Source organism: Nerophis lumbriciformis, linkage group LG09, assembly GCF_033978685.3.
Source record: "Nerophis lumbriciformis linkage group LG09, RoL_Nlum_v2.1, whole genome shotgun sequence".
NCBI lineage: Eukaryota > Metazoa > Chordata > Actinopteri > Syngnathiformes > Syngnathidae > Nerophis > Nerophis lumbriciformis.
The window spans coordinates 40,632,501-40,655,601 of NC_084556.2; the positions used below are offsets into that span (position 1 = coordinate 40,632,501).

Sequence of the window (23,101 nt, forward strand, 5' to 3'; positions counted from 1 at the left end):
CCCCCTGCATTTGACTCATCCCCTGGTTCCACCCCCTGGGAGGTGAGGGGAGCAGTGAGCAGCAGCTGGAATAATTTTTGGTGATTTAACCCCCAATTCCAACCCTTGATGGTGAGTGCCAAGCAGAGAGGTAACGGGTCCCATTTTTATAGTCTTTGGTAGGACTCAGTCGGGGTTTGAACTCACAACCTACCGATCTCAGGGCTGGGCTGACACTCTAACCACAAGGCCACCGAGCGGGTCTTGTATACGCTATTTTGTAATAGAAATGGCAACAGCAGAGGATGCATGTGCATGTACGAGCCAGTCTTCCCCACAACACGAGGATTGACTACAGCGTGGACTACAATGGCGGATTCGCAAAAAAACATTTTTGGGCAAATCTCTACCATATACCGTATTTTTCGGAGTATAAGTCGCACCTGCCGAAAATGCATAATAAAAAGAAAAAAAAACATATATAAGTCGCACAAGTCGCATTTTTTGGGGAAATTTATTTGATCAAACCCAACACCAAGAATAGACATTTGAAAGGCAATTTAAAATAAATAAAGAATAGTGAACAACAGGCTGAATAAGTGTACGTTATATGACGCATAAATAACCAACTGAGCACGTGCCTGGTATGTTAACGTAACATATTATGGTAAGAGTCATTCAAATAACTATAACATATAGAACATGCTATATGTTTACCAAACAATCTGTCACTCCTAATCGCTAAATTCGATGCAATCTTATACGTCTAGTCTCTTACGTGAATGAGCTAAATAATATTATTTGATATTTTACGGTAATGTTTTGTTAATAATTTCACACATAAGTCGCTCCTGAGTATAAGTCGCACCCCCGGCCAAACTATGAAAAAAAACTGCAACTTAGTCCGAAAAGTACGGTATAGATAATCCGCTGACGTCACACCAGTGAAAAGACAGTCACACTTGGGGCAAATTCCAAACGGCTTGTTTGGAGGAAGTATGAAGGAAGGCATGATTGTTTTGAAAATATCTCCACCATCAAACCTTTCCGGAATTATGCAGGTCCGAAATACACAAAAACAGGTACCAATAGGTAAGAAAAGTAGGTCTTGTATAATAGGGCCCATAAAGATGGTGTTAGTATTGTTGGCCATATCGCCCATGAGGCAAAATAAACACCATTGAATTCAACAAAAAACTCACTATACTTCATGACATCAGCCAATTCCCCTGGAACCTACGCATGACCATAGAATTGTGATGCCAATCCTAAGCATGAAAATCACGATTGACAGGTTTTTTCTCCCCAGAATGGTGTATCCCCAGAGAGTGAGAGAGCACGGTCAGGGATATTTCATTATGTACATAACGACCGCCATTAATCGCTCTTAACAAGAGGACACAACCTCACCTTGACAGTCTCACACAAAGAAAGATCTATTTGACATTCACCGTGTGAAGGATCTAGCGCCTCCTTTTTGAGCGTCCATGTCGGGGGGGCCGAGGGGGTGTACAGTGTGCACGGAGGAAAAGTCAGAAGTCATAGAGAAGCTGCTTGTCCACATAAAAAGTGTTTTTTAAGGGTAGCGGGAAGGGTATGAGTGAGTACGTTTATAAATAAAAGTAGGGGGAGGGGGGGCGGGGGGTGTTTGGGGGGTGAAATGCCGCAGTGGCGTTTGCCAGCGGGGGCTCATGCCCTTGACATACTGACATGGGCACAGGGAGGGAGGGGCGGATCCTGTCATGTGACACTTGTCATTTGTCTGATCACCCACCTAGCCCCCGCCACCTGGCAGCCCCCCACCCAACCACTTCCCGCTCATCCCTAATATCACCCCCCCATCTTTGTGTGACTGTCCTCTGCTGACCTGGCGCCGCTTAGACCCCCCCCCCCCCCCCCACCTCCCCCACCTGTGAGCACAGCACCCGCCCACACACACGCGCCGCCCCCTCTGCAGTCCCCCCACCCCTTGTGCTCTGTCAGCCCTCCCACCCCTCCGCCCCCGCCCCCCTTCCACAAAGCACCCCTCCTCCCCCTCGCGGCTGTGCAGCAAGGTCAGGCAGGTCACCGTGTCCTCATCTGTAATCCGCTGCCATTCGTCAGCAGGCTGGAGGAGAGAGAGGAGGCAGGCGCTCCGACGAGGGGAGAATGCCCAATTAGGCAGCTGTCACACACACACACGCACACACACGCACACACACACACACGCACGCACGCACGCACACACACACACACACGCAGTGGAGCTTTAGAAGAAGGGAGTGAGGGGTGGGAGGATGCAAGTAGCTGGCGTCCAGTAGGAGGGTGAACACTTTCAGCTGTGAGTTGTTTTGCAGGGAATGCGTTGTGGGGTCAGCTGTAGTTTAACTTATAGTTTATAGTTCTGACACGCAGGATTATTTATCGGAGGCATGTGAACAGCGGGGTGCCTGGATGTTGTGTGCAGTACGGAAAGGCAAGGCATCATGGGCGCTCTATGGACGCAAGGCTTTTCTGATCCAGTCGGCAAAAAGTCAACACGTATCAAAAAGTGGAACAGCTCGCAAAAAATCCGCAATTTGGATCTTCCCATGGCTATATGGCAGAGTTTTAATTTCAGTGTCTTTTCTTGCACATCAGAATATCATAGGGATGTAACGTTATGAAAAACTTATATTGCACTTAATGTAACCAAAATTAGCAAAGTTATTATTTTTGAGGTATTGTTGAATGTGCTCAAAAAGTACATGTACACACAAATATTTTGGCCAAGTTATTTAAAAAAAAACATATAAGTGAATAGACAGAATTTTTCATGTTTTGTGTTTCTTATGCTTCACTACGGAGCCCCTAAGCATGGGTGTCAAACTCTGGCCCGCGGGCCAAATTTGGCCTGCCATGTAATTTCACTTGGCCCTTGAGGCGATATCAAAGTAACACTGGAGCTGGCCCGCCGATTATATACAGCGGCGGTGCCGCGGTAACACCTCATTCACCGCTAATTCTCATACTTGCCAACTCTCCCGGGAGACTCTCAATTTCACTGCCCCTCCCAATAATAGTCATGTCTGTTTTTCATCCAGCCCAACGAGTGCTGGCCCAGTCACATGATATGTGCGGCTTCTGCACACACACACAAGTGGATGCAACGCATACTTAATCAACAGCGATACAGGTTACACTGAGGGTGCCCGTATATACAACTTTTACACTGTTAGAAATATACGCCACACTGTGAACCCACACCAAACAAGTGAAGTGAAGTGAATTATATTTATATAGCGCTTTTCTCTAGTGACTCAAAGCGCTTTACATAGTGAAACCCAATATCTAAGTTACATTTAGACCAGTGTGGGTGGCACTGGGAGCAAGTGGGTAAAGTGTCTTGCCCAAGGACACAACAGCAGTGACTAGGATGGCAGAAGCGGGGATCGAACATGCAACCCTCAAGTTGCTGGCACGGCCGCTCTACCAACCGAACTATACCGCCCCAACAAGAATGACAAACACATTTCGGAAGAACATCCGCACCGTAACACAACATAAACACAACTACCCAGAACCCTTTGCAGCACTAACTCTTCCGGGACGCTACAAGGTGTGTGTGTGTGTGTGTGGGGGGGGGGTGGATATTGTAGCGTCCCGGAAGAGTTAGTGCTGCTAAGGGTTCTGGGTATTTGTTCTGTTGTCTTTATGTTGTGTTACGGTGCGGATGTTCTCCCAAAATGTGTAAGTCATTCTTGTTTGGTGTGGGTTCACACAGTGTGGCGTATATTTCTAACAGTGTAAAAGTTGTTTATACGGGCACCCTCAGTGTAACTTGTATCGCTGTTGATTAAGTATGCCTTGCATTCACATGTTTGTGCATACAGACGCCGCACATATTTTGTGATCGGGCCGGCACGTTGTTAGAATGGATGAAAAGCAGACGTGACGACAGCTCGTAGTCCCGGCGGACTACGAGATATAATGACTGATGAACACCTTCGTTCGATAATGAAGGTTGCCTCAGCTCAAAGCCTGAGCCCCGACATTAATGAACTAGCATCCAAGAAAAGATGGTAGGTATCTGGCTTAGGCATATCAGATTAGATCAGTGTGTTGCAAACTGAGCAGTTTATAGTCCTGAATGGTTGGTTTATTCATTGTGATTTTATTTTCAAATTTATTAGCCTGTGGAAAAAGTTAATGTTGATATTTACCTCAGAAGGCTGCAAATAGAAAAGAGGCATTACATTTTTATTTAAATTGTATTTGATATGCCATTGATATTTTTTAATTATTATTATTATTATTATTATTATTTTTGTTTAGATATGTATCTTGTGCGCATGAGAAACTATCTGGTGCTCACACAAAAGTATCTCGTGCGCTCAATATAGTTTCTTGTGCGCACGACATGTTTTCCCGTGAGCACAAGAAACATATCTAAAACAATATTTTCCCCATGTCCCTATATGTTTCTTGAGCTCCCGGGAAAACATCTCGTGCGCACGAGAAACTATCTCGAGCTCACGAGAAACTTTTGCGTGTGCACGAGTTAGTTTCATACATATCTAAACATTTTTTCCCCCCATGTCCCTTTAGGGGCTCCGTACTTCACTGATGGTGTTTTAGTCTTAGTTTTGATGGATAAGCTTTTATTGCTTTAAACATTATATATAAAAAGATTTAAATATTATATATATAAAATATATTTATTATTTCTGGCAGAGGTTAGGGGTCCTATTCTGTTCAGCGTTATTTTATTTTTTTCATAAAGAAATACAATCATGTGTGCTTACGGACTGTATCCCTGCAGACTGTATTGATCTATATTGATATATAATGTATATATTGTGTTTTTTATGTTGATTTAATACAACAACAACAACAACAAAAAATATATATATATATATTTATTTCTTGTGCGGCCCGGTACCAATCGGTCTGCGGACCGGTACCGGGTTGCGGCCTGGTGATTGGGGACCACTGATATAGACGATAAGAGAATATACAGTAAATTAATGAATTTTTTGGCCCATGGGTTTTTAATACCATTGTTTTATCAAGATAATGCATGTTGATGACACATTCTAGCTGTGTCTGCAAATGTGTCAACGCAGCAAATAAACTATGTTTTTTAAAAGTAACATTATCACTGGGGGACAGGAAAGCTAACACTCTTAGATGTAAAGGTGTGTGGAACGATACAAATACTGACAGTAATGACACTAAGTATAATATCAATATTTGGTTGATTTTACAGTGTTAAGATTGATATTTTTTATTATCAAAAAAATATTTTGTTTACAAACTCCGGAAATAAGTCCCTGGACACAGGAGGGCTTTAACGGCAAGAGCCAAAGGATTTAAATAGCCAATACTAGGACATCATTGAAACATTTAATTGATATTCTTACACCACCATCCTGTGTTTTTGTCTGTATATAATTTTGATAAAAATGTATCACTCACTTATCTTATACATTTAAAGTATCTTATACATTTAAAGTATCAGTATCAGCAGTGGTATGACCAACACTGTTGCCCTGGTTAGCATTAGCTTTGTAGTTTGTTTACAGACTTAATCGGTGTTTGAAGTGAGCGTTTCAACACAGTTTAGTATGTGATGGGGCTGTTCTCTGCTTGACTAATTTCATTTGATCAAACATTTTTGTAACATTTGACATTACAAAATAAAAGTATGTATGATTCAGACAGAACAATATCGGTATCGGCCAGTGTTACCGAACAACACCCAAAAACTGAATGTTGCGTCAAGAGAAATTATGAAAATAAGTCATTGAGGCTCTGCACCTTCCACCCCCAATTCGTGACCCAACTCTTCAAACTGCAGACCTATAAGAAAACAGTGCAGGTAAAGTTGACACACAGGGCAACAGTAAGATTTAGGTTACACAAATTCATTCACAACCCCGTACTTATTGATTGTACAGTGACACGTTTTTCTTTTTACTTAAGGAAAGCGACAACATAGACCTTTATGATGCAGACATCTGATGGAAGACCTTAGGAGGCCTTAGGGTTAGGCAGTTAGAGGGCAGGAGTGTTTTCTTGTTTGTGGTTTATGGTCAAAAGGATTATGTCATAAGTGCAAGGGACACTTATCCAGTAAATCCTGTCTGAGCAGAGAATACAGTAACACAGACTATCTAGATGTCACACAGTAGCTATTAATGTTCCACTAACACTCAATCGTCAACATTTGATTGGGCATGTAAAAGTAAAATAAACTACAGCCTTAATACTATTTTTTTTTAAATATTACAGGCTGGAGAGAATGGCAGTAAATGCAAATGTAGTTAATTTTAATAGTATCTGTAAAATCCCCAACAAGTCCCCTTGGCAATAATCAAGCACTACTTGTTTGCTCTCCTGAGGATAGTTAGGTAAAGAGCACCGTAAACTGAAACCTGATTGATCAACCTGATGGACGGTTCATGAAAAACAATCAGTGAGTGTTGTTGGGATCAGAAGTGCAAATGGGCCCTAAAATTAATAGTGATAGTGACCCACCCATCCCCAAAATAGAGTAAAACTAGGTTAAAAGACTTAAGTGTGTGTATAATTACTTTTTGAGCACATTAAACAATACCACGATAATATTGATAACCGTGATCATTTTGGTCAACATTACTTTATTTAGCCATTATGTTTATCATTTTGGTTGTGTATATTTGAGGGTCCTTCATCCCCTCCTTAACAAAGACAGAATTTATTTTATTGCCTTTGGTTGTGATTTTCATTCAAGTGCAAAATTTTGCTTACAGACAGCGTTTGTTTTATTGAACTTGATTACCATAAAATCAACCTTGGATTAAAAAAAAAAAAAAAAAAAAAGACAGCTCAGTCGACATAATTTTACTGTAAAAAAACCCAAAAAAAACATCGGTCGTTTTTTTTTTCAACTTACAATAATATGCTGTAAAAAACTCCCTAAATTTGACAGTAAAACATATTGGTCATTTTTATAGTGTACAATTTGATGGATAACTTGCTTCAAAACCATAAGTTAAGCAGATATTTAAGTATCTATTTGGATTTTGACCAGCAAAGTTAGATAATATATTTGTTGCAATATTGGACACTATTTTTTTTCCACTGTTAAACTTTAAAAAAAAAAACGTAATACCTTTAGTAAGAAAATAAAGAAAGACAATAAGGTATTTTATTGACATTTGTTCCAGGCTTCTGCGGGCCATATAAAATGTTGAGTTTGACACCTGTGCACTAGACATCAATGAGACACTTACGTCATGTGTTGTCTTCATTATAACACTTATATACGGCTTTTCATTTTTTGCGGCTCCAGACAGATTTATTTTTTGTATTTTCGGTCCAATAAGGCTTTTTCGACGTTTTGGGTTGCCGACCCCTGATATATGGTAAAGATTTACCTAAGAGCTTTGTGCGAGACCACCATTTTAGTCCAATAAGCTCCTTCTTTTTCTCTATTCTCTTGTTGTGGAGCAGACTGGCTCGTACATGCACATGCATTCTCTGCTGTTGCCATTTCTAATACAAAGTAGCGTATAGTTCAAACTTATATCTGTCGTAGACTCGCTATGGAAGCACCTCCTGACGGTCAGAAAGCTGCTTGAAAACGGTCTGCACATAATTTATGCAAAATGTTGCTAAAACTTAATATTTAAAACATTTCATTTCAATTACAATGTTGAAATATACAAGAAATACAAGGTAATTGTATTTGAAATGGTACACTTCCATTGTTATGTATTGTCATTACATCAGTGGTTAATTTGCTCTCAAAAAATAATGGCAATGATATTGCTTATCGGCAATAATTTGTAGGTCAATATATCGTCGAGCAAAATGTGTTATCGACCCAGGCCTACGTGTAAGTTGTGTCTGTAGAAGACTACTATGTCAAACAACAACTACTTCCACTGAGGAGTAATTAACAATTCAAAGAAGTGATAATCATGTAATCCTAAATCATCACATTTGTTAACAAGGAGAGATACAGCCACAGAAGCACATACAATTGCTTTCTTACTTAGCTTTCGTCTGCAACATGTCGTAGTTGTAACAGCTAACGCTTCTCTCTTTGCTGATAGTATATATTTGTACCATGAATTGATTAGCGTGGACCCAGACTTAAACAAGTTGAAAAACGTATTCGGGTGTTACCATTTAGTGGTCAATTGTGAAGTGAAGTGAATTATATTCATATAGCGCTTTTTTTCTCTAGTGACTCAAAGCGCTTTACATAGTGAAACCCAATATCTAAGTTACATTTAAACCAGTGTGGGTGGCACTGGGAGAAGGTGGGGAAAGTGTCTTGCCCAAAGACACAACAGCAGTGACTACGATGGCGGAGGCGGGGATCGAACCTGGAACCCTCGAGTTGCTGGCACGGCCACTCTACCAACCGAGCTATACCTCCTCAATTGTACGGAATAAGTACTGTACTGTGCAATCTACTCTCTCGCTGATGTCACTTGGCAACAAACACCCTTTTCAAAAGGCACATACTCTGATCTCATGAAACATCTCAATGGCATACATGGCTACTACTTATTACTTCTGCATTATTATTACTAGGCATGTGCCAATCGATCGGCCACTGATCAGTATCAGCCAATTTTCGTGAAAAAACATGTGATCGCCAGTGCCGATTAATGCCTTTTAATACCAATCACAAATGCTGAACCCTCTCTGGCTGGCACTCTTACCATTACAGGGTTTCTGCAGGTAACATCATGAAGTCTCAATTAATGGTTTTCAATGCCTTTTTAATGCCACCTAAAACAGATTTAATTCCCATGCCCTACTGCAGTGGTTCTCAACCTTTTTTCAGTGATGTACCCCCTGTAAAACATTTTTAATTCAAGTACCCCCTAATCAGAGCAAGGCATTTTTGATTGAAAAAAAGAGACAAAGAAGTAAAATACAGCACTATGTCATCAGTTTCTGATTTATTAAATTGTATAACAGTGCAAAATATTGCTCATTTGTAGTGGTCTTTCTTGAACTATTTGGAAAAAAAGATATAAAAATAACTAAAAACTTGTTGAAAAATAAACAAGTGATTCAATTATAAATAAAGATTTCTACACATAGAAGTAATCATCAACTTAAAGTGCTCTCTTTGGGGATTGTAATGGAGATCCATCTGTATTCATGAACTTAATTCTAAACATTTCTTCACAAAAAAAGAAATCTTAACATCAAAATTTATGGAACACTGAATATTGCATTGTTATGAATGGAATAGCCTACTTGATTTGATGTTCAGTTGATGAACTTACATTCATATTTTGTTGAAGTATTATTCAATAAATATATTTATAAAGGATTTTTGAATTGTTGCTATTTTTAGAATATTTAAAAAAAAATCTCACGTACCCCTTGGCATACCTTCAAGTGCCCCCATTTGAGAACCACTGCCCTACTGCATATACAAATTATATATAGTCAAAAACGTATACTTGTCTGTATAGACACAACTGTCAGCATTACATTAATAATATTGAATAGTTGAAAAGTTATTAATGGTTACTATCTGATGAATTAGAATTTGCTCGCAAGACTGTTCAACGTGAGATTTGTTTCGATTTTCATTTATTTTATACAGCAGAAGTTGCTTTGTTGTTAAATAAATACATTTGAAACTGTTAACTGCTGCTTGCCTTTATTCGCCGACTTGTGATCAGCTGATAGTATGTGTGATTTCACCGCACTGATGCTCATTGAGCAAAGTTGTTTGCACACATTGCAGAACACCTCTCTGTTTGCAATTCACGGACATCAACCAGCGTTAAGTAATAACTAATAACTAAAGAAAGAGTCATGAACATTTCCCACATCCTAAGACATTATTAAGACAATTTCCATTAAAGACAAAAAAAATTATGGCTTTTATTTTTTTATTTCATTGTATTTTGTTATCCCATGCACATGTTTTATGTTTCTTTTGTTTATTATTTTCTTATAGTAGTTTTGTTTCAATTTCTTAATTACTGTTTGAAAATTATCAAGAAAATAATTTCCATCATAATTTCCAGGGTTCACACAGCCCACCTTTGCGGACATCTTCTACTATGGTTTCGAGGCAATGTCTATTTTAAAACATTTCAAAATGAATAGTTCCAGCTCCAAGATTAAAGTGAGTGTGGCTACCACTACAACACGCAGGAAAACATGTGGAAGAGTGAATGTTAAGTAGGTTCCGCCTGCGTGTACCGAAAACAAAGATTGTGGACGACTGACAAGAGGCTTAATCTGTTCATGTAATTCCACTGTCAAACAAACGTGTTCAGGTGTTGAGACTAGCATACACAGAGTGAGACCTCCTGTATCCAAGTTCGGACGCCGTAGCAAAAGAAACGAAACACACAGACGTAGCAATTTATCGATGACAGCAAAGTTATTAAGTTCATTTTCATCTATCGTTTAATTAATTGACTTATTTTATTGACTATCAGCCCAGGGCTACAATTGTATGAACACAATTAATGCCTCTGGACATTAAATTCAATGTCTTTAATGCCATTTAAGGTCTTAATTTTTGAAAAATCGATTTAATGACTCAACCGACGCACAAAGGGGGGGGGGGGGGTTGATGTGTGAGGGAGCAGGGTTGGGGTGGGGGCGGGGTTTGGTGGTAGCAGGGGTGTATAATGTAGCCCGGAAGAGTCAGGGCTGCATGGGATTCTGGGTATTTGTTCTGTTGTGTTTATGTTGTGTTAAGGTGCAGATATTCTGCCGAAATGTGTTTGTCATTCTTGTTTGGTTTTGGTTCAAAGTGTGGCGCATTATTAGTAAGAGTGTTAAAGTTGTTTTATATGGCCACCGTCAGTGTAACCTGTGTGGCTATTGACCAAGTATGCCTTGCTGTCACTTACGTGTGCAAGCAGAAGATGCATATAACAAGAGGCTGGGCTGGCACGCTGTTAATACAGATGGTGGAGGATGCTAAATGCTGTATCATCATGGCACGCCCTTATTATTATTGTAAGGGTGAAAATCGGAGAATATTAATCCCGGAGTTTACTGCGAGAGGCACTGTAATCCGGAAGTTTCCCGAGAAGATCGGGGGGGTCGGCAAGTATGCTGCTGAGCCGCATCAGAGTGATCAAAGAGCCGCATGCGGCTCCGGAGCCGTGGGTTGCCGACCCCTGCCCTAAGTTAATAATAATCACCTCCATTATGACAAATAAACTGTATCCTATGTATCATGATCAAGTAAAGCAGTGGTCCCCAACCTTTTTGTAACTGCGGACCGGTCAACGCTTGAAAATTTGTCCCACGGACCAGGGTGGGGGGTTGAGGGTAGTTTTTAAAAATTTTTTTTATTAATTTCTTGTGCGGCCTGGTACCAATCGATCCACGGACCGGTACCAGGCCGCGGCCCGGTGGTTGGGAACCACTGAAGTAAAGGACAAAGCTTAACCTGTTAAACACCAAGAGCAAGGCAAGAGAGGATAATATAACAACTGCTGGTGTGCCAGCATTGTCACATTTAGTACTCGACATGTAGTATTATGATCCCATATTTTTCTTTTCTTAAAATCGTGCTTTTGTCTTTAAATAATTCCCTAAACAAAGGAGGACTTTGAGGGCAAAACCCAAATAATTTAAATGGGTACTATTCTCTTCGGTTTTTTTCACAAGAGACATGTTACTAATATGTGTTCTATATAACAAAAAAAAACATAATTAAAAAAAAATAGCATATACAAAAGCGTATCATTTGAATGTGTTAAGTCATCCAGCAGCTAAAACATTTTAAAATGATATTGCTGAATAGACAATTATTCTTGATTAATAAAACTGCGGGTGCAGAATAATTATATTTGTGTCTTTTCTGACGAGTATTGTGGACCTTCAGATGATCAGCATTTATTCTGCATATTCATGAAGACAGACACACTAAATGGAATGCGCTCCTTATTCTGCTCACTCAAGTGACGCAATTCTCTGTGAACAAGTTTAGTAAATCAGTTTAGCGATAATTTGTGCTATCCAGTTGGCACTCGTTTTAGTAGATGCAAATCTTTAGTAGATAAGGCCCTTACTTCCTTATTTTTCTCCATCTTCTTGTAGTGGGGGCAGACTAGCTCGTACATGCCAGGGTTTACACTTAATATATTCGATTGTGGTGGGGCGCCACGGCAACATACTGGCCGCCACACCTTAGAAATTAGTGACGTGAAAACAAAATAAATATCAATCAAAGTTTATTTATATAGCCCTAAATCACAAGTGTCTCAAAGGGCTGCACAAGCCACAACGACATCCTCGGCTCAGATCCCACATCAGGGCAAGAAAAAACTCAACCCAATGGGATACAATGAAAAACCATGGAGGGGACCGCAGATGTAGGCCACTGATTTAACATATCCGAGATCTATCAATGGACAGAGATCTTCAAAATTTAAGAGGACACTGGCTTTTAAGGACAGAAAAGCTCCAAGCAGCGCAAAGCTCACTACAGGTCTTGCTTTTTGTGGCGGACATGGAGCGACATAAGTAAATAGCCTTTAAACACGAGTACAGTCCACAATAACACCAGAATTTTTTGCTAGATTTTTTGCCTGTCGTTTTTGATAAAGAAAGAGTGACTAAAAGGACTGAAATAAAAATCTAGAAAAAAAAAAATCTCAACAAAGTACCATTGTACAACAAGCAGCAGCAATTGAAAAATAGAGGAAAAATGATACTATGTTAAAAATATTACATTTTAATAATAAGTAGGTAGAGAAGGTTAAAACATTGTCATGCATGTCGTTTCTTAATTGGGAATGACGTCTCATTTTCATGTTAGCATTGAAGCTAACAAGCTGGCACCAGTTATTTCGTCAGTTTATCAAAGTGCTGTTATCAATCACAGATCTTCCAATTTTTTTTAAATTTAAAACGTTAATATCAACCGTCAGGAGTTTTACCGCGGTTATCATTATTACCGTTTATTGTTACATCCCTATGGAGCTAGCACCGTAACAACTAGTTACAGATGTGGTATCATTATGAACGGCATCTTTGTCTTGTTTAAAAACAAGAAACAGGACCTAATGTTGGCCTCCATTGACAACAATAATACCTAATTTCAGAGACATCTGCGCCAAATTTACAGACGTTCCTGATCACTTTAAACGCATGAAGTCGGTTCACACTTTTAGTTCACATCTTCAGAAATTAAAACATTTTTACCTCACTTAAAATAACTATGGGAAAAGCCGGCGAAAGTATGGATGTCAGCATTGCCAATACAGAGAGCACAATGGAAGCTAAACCAACAAAACCCGAAGAGGAAATGGTGCCAAAAAGAGGAAGAATGAACTCTTGTTTGGATTAAAAAAGCCAGATATCAACCAAACAATGGCCATCTGCGACTTGAACAGGTCTATCCTTCTCTATCACTTTAAGACAAGACATGAAAAACAGCACAGAGATAGTGTTAAGATGTGACAAAATACTAACGTTACCTAAAAACAATTATGAAAATGAAAACAAACCAAAGAAGTCTTACAGTTGTTGTCCAAAGGCATGTCTATGACAGGCAGTCCTGCAGACACCAAGAAATTACAGTTTATATCTCTAAATTCACATGTAGACATGTTCTAATATACACAGTCAAACCTAAAAATACTTTTTTGTCTTGTCCTTTTAATGTATAAAATGTTTTATAAATTAAAACATTTTATCTTAATAATTTTACTACACTGCCTTAAGTTCCTGTTGAAATCAAACTTAGCATTAAAATTGTCCATATCGCACAGCACTTGGTGACGTCATCATCTAAATTCCGTCTTAAATTCATATTGTTAGATATTACACTAATTTGCTTTGTCTACTGTTAGACAGGGCTATTTAGCTTTACATATGATTTTTTTTAGTTTTTTATTGCAGTTTATTTTTGTAGCTGTATGTAAAAATGCTGAAGTGGCAGCAGGTTGCAGCAGCTCTGTGCTCTTTAATGTTTCCCTCTGTTTTCATGGGTTTTTACCTTTTTGGTTTGAACCTCTTCATGACAGCGCATCGAGGGGTAGCACTTTTGGCCCTTTTGCATTATTTTTATTACTTGTTTGTGGAGTTTTTAATTATTCAGTGTATCCACATAATTTCCCCATTGTGGGATAAATGAAAGTCTATCCTATTCAATATTATCTTTCATTTTTGTTGACGCTATATCACATTTCTATTGGGACTCATTGGGGCACTTAGCAATTTTTTTAAAGCTTTTAAATGAGAGGCTAACCACTTTTGCCTTGCATTTTGTCCCGTTACTGTACCCAAAATGAATCAGAACATAACCTTAAAACAGAGGTATATATTGAATCGGGATTATTGTGTAGCGTTTGGTGATGCAATAATTTAACAGTATTAATGACAAACCGCGGTAAATCTCTCGACAGTTAATATTACTGTTTTGAATTACAATTATCGTAAAACCGTTTTTGATAACCAAACTGATAAAATTACAGACCGTTGATATAATTCTATGCTGAATACAAGAGATATTAATGTCTTTCGCTGTTACAAACGACATACCTTAATTGAAAGTTGTATAAGCAGATTACTGTCTGTGCAACTAAGATATTGAGCACATTGCATTGAACTTCCAGGACAAAAGGAAGAAATAATAAGTTCCATAAACAGGAAGTGATCTTGCTTGACATCACATAAACCGGACGTGCAACACTCGTTTTGCATTTAACATTAAAAAACCCTTTTATAAATTCAAACAGAAACAAATGAACACTCCAATTAAAGTAATATGGAACTTACAAAAAACAGACAATATTTAAAGATTCTTCTACAAGGAACAAAAATATGTTCTTTTAATCTATTTTAAAAACAAAACTTGATTAAAATTTTTTTGTGTTAAAGTACTTTTTGAGCATATAAACCGTGTTACTTGTGGTCACAATATTCGTGACATGGAATGTTGATATCGTTATACTCCTAGATACTACTGCAAGAAAAGTACATTTCCTAAAAGTTACTTTACACACACCCTAAAGGGGACCTTTAATGCAAATATGAATTTTCTTCCCCATTGGTACCTGTTTTTGTGTATTTGGAATCTGCGTAAGTTCCGAAAAATTTTAAATCTAACCATGAGGGCATTGCACAGGTATTTATAAAACAATCTTGCCTTCTTTTTTACTTCCTCCAAACAAGCCGTTTGAAATTTGCCCAATTTGTGACGAGTGCAGCTGGGATAGGCTCCAGCAGCCCCGCGAAACCGAGAGGGACAAGTGGTAGAAAACTTATGGATAGATGTAACGTTTTACCCAATGACGACATCAGTGGATATCGCCACAGGGCTGTACAGTGCAAGCATTTCAGTCGCATTTGTGACTAAAAATTGTTTGTGCGAGTATTGGAAAAAAAAAAGCACGTGCGAATGCAGATTTGACCCTTTCATTAGCATTTTGCTCCTAAAATAAATCCATCCAAATTCGATTAAACTAGAGTAAAACGTTCGTCCATCTGTATAACATGTTTGAAATAAACTTAAACCTTAACCATAACCAAATGGACAAGTGATAGAAGCAGAAGTGTCACTGACCACTTTGTGCGCGCTTACAGCGTGTGTGTGTTCCTCCCTCCTGCGCTATGCACAAGGGGAGCCGGGTTGTAGTTGTAGCGGGGCTGTGTGTGAGCTCCAAGTCTTCCAATATGAAAGAAAACAAGGTCTTAATTGGAGGAACTGGTCAGTAAAATAATATTTGTATCTCCAGCTTAAAACACATACAAGGGTCGGAATGATTATTGAGCAAAAAATCAATGATTTAAGTGACAAACTTGCTAACCGTTTGTTGACAAAAACATACAGCCATGGAAGCACATTCAATCTATTAGGCAGAGGTGACACAAACCAGTGAAAGATTGAAAAGAGCTGCCGTCAGAGCCCACACACTACCGCTGCTAGCCTAAGCTAAGAAAGCAGCTTAAGCTACTGAGCGCAGACTTGCTGACGTCACACTTCACTGAGCAACAGGCACCACCTTTTAAAAAGGCACACACACACACTGAAACTTGTCTTAACTGCATTATGCCAGATATTTGATTTTTTTTTTTTTAAGTGACGTATCAATTACTTTGCCTAGTAATTAATTACATTATTAAGTTAAAGTTAAAGTGCTAATGATAGTCAAACACACACACTAGGTGTGGCGAAATTATTCTCTGCATTTGACCCATCACCCTTGATCACCCCTGGGAAGTGAGTGAGCAGTGGGCAGCAGCAGTGGCAGCGCCCGGGAATCATTTTGGTGATTCAACCCCCAATTCCAACCCTTGATTGAATAGTAATTCTGTTAGGAGGTACCGTACTACTTACTTTACCAAAAAGTAATTGAATTACTAATTAATGACTTTTTAAAAGTAACTTTCAGAACACCGCCTGTCACACCGCATCATGAAGCAGTTGGCAGTAGTAAAGAGTACAGGTTTGTTTTCATTTAGAGAAAAATGCTGTAAAAACCACAGTAAATTTCACAATCTGACCATGAAATCTATTGCTACTTTTACATTGCACAATTTGATGAATCACTTGCTTTGAAATCATTATTATTATTATTTATTTCTATTTAAAAAACAGTTTGAATGTTGGATAATATATTTTTGCATAATTAGACAATATTTAAGTTAACATAATTTGCGATTACGTGGAGTAAATTTTATTTATTTTTTTCTCCAATATAGAAAGAAATAATACATTTAGTAAGAAAAGTTACAGTGCTTTATTGATACAATATTATGCTAGATCCACTCGACGTCCATTGCACCGGTCGCCCAGGGCGGTCCCCACATCTGCGGTCCCCTCCAAGGTTTCTCATTGTCATTCCATTGGGTTGAGTTTTTTCTTGCCCTGATTTGGGATCTGAGCCGAGGATGTCGTTGTGGCTTGTGCAGCCCTTTGAGACACTCGTGATTTAGGGCTATATAAGTAAACATTGATTGATTGATTGATGGTGTTCCTGGCTAATTGACCTTCAACACTATTGTTAAAGGTCAATTATTTTCATGTTGCTGCTGACGTTACAACAAGTCCTCTTAAACCAGGGTACTTTAGTTCACATTTTATTCATTTGGGTTTTTGTTAGCAAAAGAATTGAGCACAGCTATATGGTTTTTTTTTTTAAAAGATTGGAGATTATTTTTAGACTTTTCTTATACTATTTTTAAGGCTTTTTCTTTTTATTATTACAAAACCCCTCTTAAGTTGGGATCCTCTTCTGCAAAACCTACTTTTCTTACTTGTTGGTACTTGTTTTTGTGTATTTAGGATCCCCATCAGTCCCGAAAATTTAAAATCTTGGCGTGGTGGGGACATTTAGTTATGTCAAGAGATATTTCCATGTATGGGTTAGTTTATGGGCCAAACTATATCGGGATTAGTTTATAGGCCAAACTATTTCGGGATATGAGTTTTGGTCTATATGGCCCAGCCCTATGCCCGTGTTAGCGACAGTGCTAGCACAGTTTAGAGACGTTATCTGTGTTGATTGAGCGTTACAGTAGGTCTTATGATGACATTGTGCTTATATGTATGAGTGCACATGTGTAAATGGAGTGTTTATATTGAAATTGTGATATCTAAGAGATAAAAATGTTTGTGCGCTACAACATTTACTAGTAAAAAAGCTAAGCGTACAGCACTGCTCCATATATGGTAAAGTTTTGGGGAAATAGCGTTGCGCGAGTCCACCATTGCAGTCCGCACTATAGTAAAAAAGTTCCTTCTTTTTCTCTATCCTCTTGTTGTGGGGACAGACTGGCTCAAACATGTTCATGTATCCTCCACTGTTGCCATTTATAATACAAAGTACTGTATAGTTCTAACATATGTGTCAGACTCCAAAATACAACATGGATGACGGATGCAGTCGAAGTGGAGGCACGTAAATAAGATCGCCAAAAAAACAGTGCATCCTGAAGACAGTCAGAAAGCGGCTTGAAAATGGTCTTTAAAAATATAATCTATGCACAATTTGGGCCAAATAACCATCGTTTCATGTTATGTAGACCTCAAGGAAATGTTTTAAATGTAGAAAAAAAAAATCATAAAATGATCCCTTTAAAGATTGCATGTGTGTTTTTGTGTGAACATGTGTGTGCTTGATTGTTTTATTCCCCCTCCCGCCCTCCCCCATGCTTCTCTTTAATGTCACAGAGCTGGCTCATATGACCTTGAGCACCAGCATTGGCACATAAGAGCGAGAGCTACCTCGCCTATGGGCGCCCTTGAACTGGATCTGCAAGACAAAAAAAAAAAGGCAGCCTGATAAGATATCTCAGTCTTATTCTTACCCCGACCAGCCCCCGAAATTCTCAATAGCTCTTTCATTCTCAATCTAAGACAGTCCCTATCGGTTTTCCCATGGAGATTTATCAAGATGCTGTATCTGTAACCTTTCTATTGGACAGAAAGGGAATTAGAATATGTTTGACTTGCTACAAAAAAAACCAGTGCACCATTTTTGAGACATTTGATAAAAGGCTGAATAGAATACAGCGGTACCTCGGATTTCATACACAGCACTTTTTTTGTATGATTTGGTTATCACAAAAATGTTCGCAAATATTTTGCCCCTATTTTTCGTCTACCGTCTCGGTTATCGTATGGACAGACATTGTGTTTAACCACCACATAAACAAATCCCAAACATTATCAGTCTCTGTACTTATTCTATTGAATACGACTGAAAAATAATACACCATGAAACCAAAGGAAGTTGTGAGTGCCAGCACTTCAATAAAGAAGGTGAGAAACACTATTGATTTCAAGAAAGGTCTTGTATTTAAGTACGAAAGTAGCATTGCATGGATCTTCCCTCTAAGCTGGTCATCGTATTTGTCAACAATGGGTCTTAAAATAAAAAAAAATAATTTTAGTATAAATTGCATGCCAGTGCTGAAAAGCAGAGGTGAACTGAAATGCTAACAGTTAGCATGTGTCAAGCACAAATGATATGACTTTGATATGTATGCCTGCAAAATGATCTAAAAAAGAGCCATCCATCCATCCATCCATCCATCTTCTTCCGCTTATCCGAGGTCGGGTCGCGGGGGCAGCAGCCTAAGCAGGGAAGCCCAGACTTCCCTCTCCCCAGCCACTTCGTCCAGCTCTTCCCGTGGGACCCCGAGGCGTTCCCAGGCCAGCCGGGAGACATAGTCTTCCCAACGTGTCCTGGGTCTTCCCCGCGGCCTCCTACCGGTCGGACGTGCCCTAAACACCTCCCTAGGGAGGCGTTCGGGTGGCATCCTGACCAGATGCCCGAACCACCTCATCTGGCTCCTCTCGATGTGGAGGAGCAGCGGCTTTACTTTGAGCTCCTCCCGGATGGCAGAGCTTCTCACCCTATCTCTAAGGGAGAGCCCTTAGAGATAGATAAAAGATAGCATACTAAATGTTAGCATGCATGAAGAACAAAAATATAACTGAGGCATATACTTCAAAATTGGCTTAAAAAAGGTAGCACGCTATCATGAGCATTAAGGCTGCAGCGATCCTTTTTTTTTTTAGTAAAACTAGCGATTATTTTTGATTGTTCAAGTAATCGGCTAAAACAAACTTTATGGCCTCGCTTATTTTAGGGTAAATTGTTGAAACAAACAAATCAAGTTTTGCTGGCCATAACCTTCATTTTTTTTTTTTTTTCAATAAATGCACATCATAAACATTGAAATTGCAAATAATTGAAAAAGCTAGTATGCTAATGTTTGCATGCAACCACACTAACAAAGAAGCACAATGTACCAAAATATATGACTAAGGTATATACCTTTAAAATTAGGGGCGGATTTTTTTATTTTTTTATAAAGAAATACAATCATGTGTGCTTACGGACTTTATCCCTGCAGACTGTATTGATATACATTGATATATAGTGTATATATTGTGTTTTTATGTTGATTTAATTTAAAAAATAAAAAATAAAAAATAAAAAATTATTGTGCGGCCCGGTACCAATCGGTCCGCGGACCGGTGCCCGGTGGTTGGGGACCACTGGTGTAGAATACTGTGTGCATGTTTTTCAGAATTCACAAGATGAAGGTAACCTGTTTATTAATTCTATTTTTCATTTATTTGTATAGTCATGAACCTGTACTTATGCAAACCACCGCCCAAATATGAGTTCACATATTCTGAACCGGGGCCTCTGAAGTTGTTACTAGTAGAGATGTCTGATAATATCGGCCTGCCGATATTATCTGCCGATAAATGCGTTAAAATGTAATATCGGAAATTATCGGTATCAGTTTGTTTATTATCGGTATCGTTTTTTTTTTTTTATTAAATCAACATAAAAAACAAAAGATACACTTACAATTAGTGCACCAACCCAAAAAACCTCCCTCCCCCATTTACACTCATTCACACTCATTCACACAAAAGAGTTTGATATAAAGCTTTATATTGAGTTCCAAAGTGTACACAGAATACACACCTTTGCTAAATTTGAATAAGACAACTTTTTAAGACTAAGAATGTAATTATTCTCTATAAAATGGGTTGGGTGTTCATATTTTGGGTGTCTATAACGGATTAATGAGATTTGCATTATTTCTCACAGCAAAAATTCTGGTTTTGTACCATTCTCTCTTTTTCTAACCTTCTGGAACGAACAACAAATGGAAAAAACGAGGTGCCGTTGTACAAAGATGGCTGCACACTAAGGCACATTTGTTAATGTGATCTGTTCTATGGACCAGTGTGTTGATGAAGTGCTGGATACCATAAAGACCTTTGATTTTACAGAGTAAACACTGGAGGACAAAGTCTGTCTGTACAGTCAAAGTGGGCTCTTACAGCTAGAGCTAAGTGTTCACTATAAAAATATAAAGCAAGCTTGTTATCAGCAGGAAAATATTGGCGCGCACTGCCTACAACTCTAAGTCGGGTCACCAAAGTTCAAGTATCCTGCCATGCGTCGAATTCAGTCTGTGTGACAACCTTTTTTTAAAGCATAAAGCTCCTATGGACTGACAAAAACAGTATGCAGAAACCCAAGGGAGTGGCCGCACCCTCCTACTGCCTCTCTCCATGCCTGACCTTTCCACACCGAAACGTTATCACATGTCATACACAGACTGGCTGGAAACCATCTGCCTCAAAGCGGTGCTGAGGTGCTGGCGCAATAAAACAAAAAGGCTCCAAACAAAGTGCTGGTTTCTGGTGTGTCCGCATGTAAAAAGGCCACACGTATGTTGTTGATGAGTGACAGAAGCCATGAGCAGTCTCCTCAATTAGCTGCGTTAAGGGGCTTTCACACAGAGACACCAAGTTCTGGGGCTAAGAATAACATTGGACAGTTTTGTTTACCAGCAGCATTGAGCTGTGAGCGTGTGTACTACCCGCAGTCCTGCTAATCCAACCCCCCCCCCCCGACATGTTTAGCCCTTTACTAGGACATTACGTTGTTTATTAGTCTGACACCTTGCCTAATATGGCTGTTCTTAAACACAGCAAAAAACAGTGTGATTAAGATTATGCCAGGACGCATGTGAAACAAGCGCGAATGAACCCGGGTAAAAACTAAAACAATGTTTGAATGTCGGAAAGCCAAAAAAGCAGACTGTTTTGGAGACACCAGTGTCCTGGAGGCATACTTGCCAACCCTCCCGGTTTTTCCGGGAGACTCCAGAAATTCAGCGCCTCTCCCGAAAACCTCCCGGGACAAATTTTCTCCCGAAAATCTCCCGAAATTTAGGCGGACCTGAGTGACGTGTCGACAGCCTGTTTTCACGTCCGCTTTCCCACAATATAACAGCGTGCCTGCCCAATCACGTTATAACTGTAGAATGATTGAGGGCGAGTTCTTGGCTTCTTATGTGGGTTTATTGTTAGGCAGTTTCATTAACGTCCTCCCAGCGCGGAAACAACACACAACAACAGCAGTCACGTTTTCGTCTACCGTAAAGCAGTTCGTCTGCCGTAAACAGCAATGTTGTGACACTCTTAAACAGGACAATACGGCCATCTACTGTACATGCATATGTGACATCACCATCTAGGGCTTAGAGAGTGCAGTGCACAACTGCGCACACAATAAGGTGACGAAGCAGATTGCATCATCAGAGAGGGTGTTCAGCATGGTTAGAAAAATAGTGACAGAGAATAGAACAAGGATGGACAATTCAAACCTTAACTCAACAATGAGTAGATGAGTGTTATGTGTGTTTATATGTGTAAATAAATGAACACTGAAATTCAAGTATTTCTCTTATATATATATATATATATATATATATATATATATATATATATATATATATATATATATAATAAAATAAATAAATATATATATATATATAATAAAATAAATATATATATACAGTATATATATAGCTAGAATTCACTGAAAGTCAAGTATTTCTTATATATATATATATATATATATATATATATATATATATAATAAAATAAATAAATATATATATATATATATATATATATATATATATATATATATATATATATATATATATATAATAAAATAAATATATATATACAGTATATATATATAGCTAGAATTCACTGAAAGTCAAGTATTTCTTATATATATATATATATATATATATATATATATATATATATATATATGAAATACTTGTCTTGGTGAATTCTAGCTGTAAATATACTCCTCCCCTCTTAACCACGCCCCCCCCGCCCCCGACCACGCCCCCCCACCTCCCGAAATCGGAGGTCTCAAGGTTGGCAAGTATGCCTGGAGGATTGATCACAGACAGATTTGTTCCACATTGCGGGCCGTGCGTTTCCCACCTAGGCCTTCAGTGATGTCCGACTTCAATGATTACCTCTCAAAATACCATAATTAATGTCACATGAACATTGCTGGAAAAATACTATACAGGAACACATTTACACCTTACTGCGCATTGGATCACATCAACAGTATACAAAACGGGTTATTTTCTGGCGCATTTAAAAATCAATTAAAACGCATCAGCAATTAAAACATATACCGTACATTTCTCTGCTTGGCTTATGCAACTTCCGGTCAATAAAGTTTGATTCAAAGTACACACTTTTCAAAGATATATTAACTGCCCTGACCACATGATGGCAACAAATACACATGTAACAATGTTAATTAAATGGCAAGCATGACACACTTTAACAACAAGAGTTTACAAC

At 38.7% G+C, this 23,101-nt stretch overlaps 1 protein-coding gene across 5 annotated transcripts in view; it reads right to left on the reverse strand.

Annotated features, from left to right (window-relative positions):
- Positions 1-23,101, reverse strand: part of nrip1b (nuclear receptor interacting protein 1b) — a 105,128-nt gene that overhangs the window by 42,107 nt on the left and 39,920 nt on the right. Inside the window, exon 2 of one of the 5 annotated variants that reach the window (XM_061963156.2) lies at positions 18,167-18,194. The exons of the other annotated variants lie outside the window; for them this stretch is intronic. The gene's annotated coding sequence lies outside the window, so the exon portion shown is untranslated. The remainder of the gene's footprint in view (positions 1-18,166; positions 18,195-23,101) is intronic. 5 annotated transcript variants of the gene reach the window in all.